Genomic DNA, 6,967 nt, shown 5'->3' with positions numbered 1-6,967 from the left:
GTACAATAGCATAAATTATTGTATTGTACAATATATGATCCTCCCCTTGCAGTTATTTGTACAAGATGCAAGGGATACCTCTCAGCTCTAAGTTCGCTAGACTTAAGCTCGCAAGCTCTAATTATTGACTTGCTTCAAGCTGAGGTTAAAACTGAATATAGGAGCTAGACTGCAATGAGGTGAGGGTGTATGTATGTATAGGTACATAAAAGAGCCTAGCAAGAAGGAATAGAAAGCAGGATTCTCTCTAGCTTTTAAGATCACTTGTAGCTCTCCATAGGGCTATAGTATAAGCAAATGCATAGAGCTACAGAGAGAGGCATCGCTTTGCATTATGTTGGTGAAATGAAGACTTTTTCAATAAGTCCCTCCAAATTTGATGTCACCACTAGAGACAATCCTTGCTACATTTGGAGGTAGAACCCTCCCCCCCCCCCCCCCCCCCCCCCCCCCCGGCTCTCTCTTGATTACCTTAACTTTGCAGAAAATTGTTATTTGACTCTAGATCATAAGGTGCCCATAAGCTATCCAAAGCACATGGCCTCCCACTGCCTAGCCTCACCCATGGCTTACCCTTGCCACTCCAATGCAACAAGCTAACCGGCCCCGGATGCAATGTCCTGCACAAACCCTCGAAGTTGTCTCCGCCAAGCCCGTGCTGATTCCACCGATGCTCTATCGGTTGCACATCCCCAGCAAACACAAGCAAAAATGGAGGCAGAGATCCCAATTCATAGATTCTCACAGACTTCTGCACCTCCATCCATTCCTCTATTGCCTTGGTGTACCCCCAAAACCTCCACATCTCCAAGTCCATCACCATGACCCCCGTGTTGAAGTAGCACGGGTTGCGCCCCTCGAAGACCGCAGACAATGTCGCATCCGTCCAAAACGCATCTGTGAAGTAGTGGGTGAAATTTGCATGACAATATTCGGGGGCTCCGAGTGGATGCCCGTCGAGATTTGTTGCCCAAAGACGGGATATATCGTCAATTAGCACAACATCAGAGTCTAGGTAGATCACCCTCTTCACACACATTGGCAATATTTCTGCCAAGTAACTCCTGGCATAATTGAGAGGCTGCTCCAAAGCTGCCCTTATGGAGGCAGAGATCTTGTCTTTGACCAAATTTACATCAAAGTGATACACCTTGAATTTGAGATAAGGGAATGTGAGCTTTATGATTTGAGCTAATTCTGCCTTGGACTCTGATGCAAGCAAATGGAAGACCACATTCTCAGGGCACACAGAGTGCTGCACTATAGATAGGATTGCCGCCACCGAGCCCCGAATGTACGTTACGTCCAGCGTCATTGCGACATGGATGGCGAGTGAATCACACAGGTTCTCTTCTTCTTTATAGCCAGAGTGGTATAATTGTGAGGGAGTGCACTCCTTGCCGTTCCGAAAGGATGGAGCTTCCTTGAAATCTGGCCATGTTGAGCTTGGCAAAGCAGGGGGGAGGGAGAGAGACCGCGATGGCAGGGTGTTGAAGTCCGCTGGCTCGAGGTCAAATAGCGAAAATCTGCCACCAGCGACGACAAGGGAGGGAGAGAGGAGAGCGAAGATGGCGGCAAGGGTGGTGAGGAGGCGCTTGTTGGGTGCAATGCAAGGTACATTCATGATGGGCTTGACATGGTCTTGAAGCTCAAGTCATGATGGGAAGGGCAGGGGGGTAAGGAAGAACTTTAGAAGGTTTCTGAGGGGATTGAGAGGATCACAAGAGTAAAATAAATGCAAGGGCTCTGTTTCCTAATAAGGCTCTCTTTCTAAAGAATGCAAAATCCAAGCTAATACTCTCCTGAGTCTCCTCTCCTGTTGGATGATTTGGAAATTGGTCTCTCCCTCTCTCTCTCTCTCTCTCCAATATGCCAAGATGGTCTCTTCTGTCTATCTCTCCTCTTAAAGCAAGAACAAGGTTGCTCTGGCTCCTCTAGAGAAAAGCAGGGAAAAGGTCTGAGGAGAAGATTAATAAGGCAGAACGGAGAGAGTGAAAGGACTACCTGGGTAGCAGTGAGATATGATGGGCAATGAAGAGAGAGAGAGAGAGAGAGCTTCAGGAGGGAGGATCCTAGGGGTGATGTGATGGAAGAACTAAACAGAAAAAAGGCCTGCAGGGGCCCTGCAAAAAATGTGATGTAATGGCAGCAAAAGCCAGCAGGGCCCTCAAAAGCCTCTCCAAGCTCAAGCCCTCCCAAGTGGGTCATATCTCCACAGCCTACAAGTCCAAAAGGACAGTGCACAAAAAATCTAACCCACAGAGAGAGAGAGAGAGAGAGAGAGAGAGAGAGAGACTCTGCCGACTAATAGTGATGGCGCGGGCGAGAGGGAGTGTGTGAGGAATGTGGTGTGTGTGTGCGTATGTGAGAGAGAGAGAGAGAGCGAGAGAGCGATGGCTGCGCAGTGAAAATGTAGCCCTGGTTGGTGGTGTTCGTGTGTATGTGGGGGCACGAAGAGGAACGGTATGTGCGAGAATGTGGTGTGGCGGTGTCACAGGGGACTAGGGGTTTGTGTGTGTGTGTATGAGAGAAGAGAGAGAGAGAGAGAGAGAGAGAGAGAGCCACTCAGCCACCCAAAGAGCAGAGAGAGCGCAAAAATGGGCTGGTGACTTTGTGGGTTTTTGTCAAAAGGCAGACGACGCGTTTAGTAAAATCAGTCGCCTGGTTCTTCCCAAACTAGATGACACGTGTGTGCGTGTGAACTATTTTCTCACATTCAACGTTTATTCAAACGAGGAAGGGGGCCTGTGAGAGGTTGCATTTCAAAGTTGCATTTGCAGATCACCTGTATCTTTGCATCAGCCTCAACATTGCTTGGCTTGACATAAGCACCGGAGCGTCCGCGATTACATTTGCATTTCAGGTATGGCTTCACATTAGTTTGAAAGACCTGCTCTTAACACACCTTGATGTACACCTCACCCACTGTCGCTCACCTATTTCATACTGATTGGAAACAAATCGAGCAATTGTATCCCCACCAGCTCATTGACAATCATATCTTTCCAATAAGCTACTTCTTAGTTCTAGCCTCCAGCCACACCTCTATGGATCACCACAATAGAGAAACAAAAAGTTGATGCTGAGAAGGTGTGACGCCAGTTTCGTGAAAGCAAGACCTTTGTCAGATGTCATAGCTGCCTGCTAGTTCAATATTATAGCTGATTGACTGATTTGGTCATGGCGAGGATGAGTGCTATCCTCATCCTCTAGTTCTCGACACACATCCCCGCTACCCTCTCACTATGCACATATTATGATCATCTGCTTATGTGGAAAGTCATGGAGATTCCACCAAGAGCTATAGGATACTGTAGCTAATTGACTGATCTGGCCCATTAGGCAAAATGTGGACTCACAAAGGGGCCCTTTAAGGAGTTTGACTTTACCTCTCTCTACCAAAACGGGCGCATGGATAAATATTTGCAAACAAACTCCAAAGTTGGCAGAGGTTTGACAGTTAGAATGTCCTCTTCAAGCTCTATCTACTGATATATAGCACGCCATGAGATTCCTCATATTTTAGAAGATTCTTTTTTTGATTCACTTAGAGTTGTCACATCATAAGTGAATCAAAAAAAGAATCTTCTAAAATATGAGGAATCTCATGGCGTGCTATATATCAGTAGATAGAGCTTGAAGAGGACATTCTAACTGTTAAACCTCCGCCAACTTTGGAGTTTGTTTGCAAAAATTTATCCATGCGCCCGTTTTGGTAGAGAGAGGTAAAGTCAAATTCCTTAAAGGGCCCCTTTGTGAGTCCAAATTTTTCCTAATGATGACGAGGATGAGTGATACCCTCATCCTCTACTTCAATATTATAGTTGATTGACTGATCTGGCCATGGCGAGGATGAGTGCTACCCTCCTCCTTTACTTCTCGACACTACCCTCATCCTCTAGTTTTCGACACACATCTCCGCTACCCTCCCATTGTGCACTATTATGATCATCTGTTGTATGTGGAAAGTCATGGAGATTCCACCAAAAGACATGTAGCTTCCAGCTAGCAGTGAGCAACTTGCAACTTTCAATAGTGCCGATTAACGGTCTAGTCTTGGGCATGGGGTGTAGGTAGCAATCGAGTACATCCAGTTGGTTGTTATAATAGGGGCAAGCTATGCTGGACATCTAGCACTTGATCATGGGAATGCAAAGCAACCAGGCTTTGATTATTGAACCCAACATTGAGCAGCAACAGTAAATGCAAGCCTGGTGCAATTTCCAACCATTAATGGCTCTTGTAGCTTCAAGTCTCTCTTTGATCATACCTGGAACACAGCTGCTTGCACGAAACTTGGAAGCGCTGACTCAGGAGTTATGTACGTTATGTACTCTCTCTCTCTCTCTCTCTCTCTCTCTCTCTCTCTCTCTCTCTCTCTCTCTCTCTCTCTCTCTCTCTCTCTCTCTCTACACCGTCTATTTAGTTGGAGCAGCGCCATCTTTGGCCGCCAATTACGTGCGCACAATTTGCAGTTCAATTTTATTTTATATTTAGCAGCACCTCCATATTTATGTCTGCCACGCATTGAACGTATAAAACACAATATTTTTAGGATGCTCTACGTCCTTTAGTAGAGTAAGATGCATGACCCATCCTCGAGATGGGGGAGAAAGAGATACTGCACACATGCAATGCAGCGATGTATGCTTCCAATGAAAAAGTGTACAAACCCCCACCATGCCTCTCCACTCAGTCTCACTGGGGCTCTCACCGGTACCACCGCAACGTCATGATGAAAGCATAAACGGTCACCACCAATGGAGAGCCGTTTTGAAGGAGGGAAGATGCCATATTGGATGAGACAAGGGACAATGCAACATATCTAGTTGACCATGCTCTCTATGATGGCTGGAGCTGTAGCTTGTGCGTAGACTCCCAATAGGTGGTGATCGTTCGTCTTGAATCGACTCGCAACCAGCACCATCGCATGTGCGCATAGTAAGAGAGGAGAGAAGGACATGTGGCGAGCGGTGATCTCCCAGCCAAAAGTCGGCTCACTGTGGTTCAGTACATAGAGAGACGAGTGTGTGACCTGTTCTCCGGACAGAGAGAGAGAGAGAGAGAGAGAGAGAGAGAGAGAGAGAGAGAGAGAGAGAGAGAGAGAGAGAGAGAGAGAGAGAGAGAGAGAGACAGAGAGAGGTGGCAATCATGAGCCCTCACCCAAAAAACGTCTCACCATTGTTTAGTATGTATAATGAAAAAAACATAGAGCGCCTTCACACACAACTCCTACCCCACTTTTGTTGACGGAAGCAGTCTTGACATATTTGACCTAATCTCTCTGCGAACTTGTCTTCCATGAATCCCCCTCTTCACTTCATCAAAAATGATGAGCAAGGGTGGAGAGAGATTTTCACCAACTTTGCGAAAGTGGGCAGAGTTCAAACCGTTTCCCCCTCTTGATGTAAAGGTTGGCTTTTAAAATTCCAGATGCTAGCAATCACCCTTGCTCTAATAGGTTGCCACAACTTGTACAGAAGTTGTACAAAGGATTCATTCTTCCTTTCAATTTGAGAAGAACATGCTTTTAGTGAAGCTTGTCAAAAACCCCAGTGCCAATTTATCATCCATTCCACCTCTCTCCATAAAAGACGAAACTGTCTACATTTCCATAGCGCATGAAAGATAGGAACATTGCAACTCTCCAGCATGTGCACCATTGCAAGGCATTGTTCCACTTAGAAGCCTTCCTCTGACTGGTAATCTTTGAAATGTCGCCCTCCAAAGTAGCCGATTCCACCTAGCGTGCAAAACCCTATCAAGGACAACATGTGAAACTTACCTTTATGTTTGTGTGAGTACGTGTTTTGGAGAGAGAGGGAAAGAGAGAGAGAGAGAGAGAGAGAGAGAGAGAGAGAGAGAGAGAGAGAGAGAGAGAGAGAGAGAGAGAGAGAGAGGGGGCGGGGGGGGGGGGGGGTGCATCCTTTGTATCGCACGCCCATTACATTTTTGGTTTTTGGGTAAGGCCCCCTCCCTTGGACTAGTGTGTCTATCGTGTAACAAACAATGAGAAACACGGTCATCCTGAAGTCTTCAGCGTGGGATGCATGGTCGTGAGTAGGGGGTCAAACCCCATGACACTATATATCATGGGATCTTAATGACCCTAGGGCAGTGGGATTGACGGTGGATGCTAGTTTATGTGGATCTCAAGGATGACCCTAGGGCAGTGGGATTGAAGGTGGAGCCTAGGGGCATGTGAGAAATTGGAGAGCAACCATCCCACTCGTGTGATCCCAAAGGTAAACTATGTGTGGTCATGGGGTCCTGGGCTCCATCCTAAGAGGCAATAAAGCTAGAGGTCTCCCCAATAGTCACACTAGTGATGCCAATGGAGTGCCCTCCAAGAAGGTGATTGCTGCCCATACCCCTATTCGCAACTACAAATTGGCACTGTATAATATTTGGAGGGCTCTCAAATTCTTCATTGTGCATGCTTCAATGACTCCCCAACACTTCAATATTGCAGTTTGATAGGTTGGTGCAAGTGTATTGCATGGTAATCAAACCACTTCTTTGAGGAAGGTGCTCGTGAAAGGCATACTATACAATGTTTGCATGGCGTAACTCCACTGAGAAGGCAACAACTTAGGCAATGAAGGCATAGATTTGTGATGGTCCTAAAGAGAATTGGAAGAATTTAGGAAGATTTGGAAAACATACTAGAGTAGCTAGTCAAACCATATGATCCAAGCTGAGAAAGACAAATTAGCATCCAATTTTCAGCATTAGCATTTGACAAAAGGTCCTTGAGTTTTTTCGTTAATGCCAATCCTTTGGTCCTAACAATGAGCTTTGACGATTGGAACATTTGTTTGAATCCACATCTGAAAGTTTGACTTGGGGGAGATCAAAAGGTAAGTTAGAAGAGAGGAGGTGTTTGCCTTGAAGAGCTAAATTTTGGCATTGGTCCACTACTTTAGGAGAAAGGCTACATAAGAGAGCTTGAGCCAAGATAGTAAAA

At 46.1% G+C, this 6,967-nt stretch overlaps 1 pseudogene; it reads right to left on the bottom strand.

Moving 5' to 3' along the window:
- Nucleotides 1-427: 427 nt before the first annotated feature.
- On the bottom strand, nt 428-2,015 carry LOC147430146 (putative galacturonosyltransferase-like 3 pseudogene; annotated as a pseudogene).
- Nucleotides 2,016-6,967: the final 4,952 nt, after the last annotated feature.

The sequence above is a fragment of the Adiantum capillus-veneris genome, chromosome 22 (assembly GCF_014529385.1).
Source record: "Adiantum capillus-veneris isolate H3 chromosome 22, ASM1452938v2, whole genome shotgun sequence".
Taxonomy (NCBI): domain Eukaryota; kingdom Viridiplantae; phylum Streptophyta; class Polypodiopsida; order Polypodiales; family Pteridaceae; genus Adiantum; species Adiantum capillus-veneris.
Note: the sequence above shows the minus strand (reverse complement) of the source record. Positions and strands in the feature narration are given on the sequence as shown.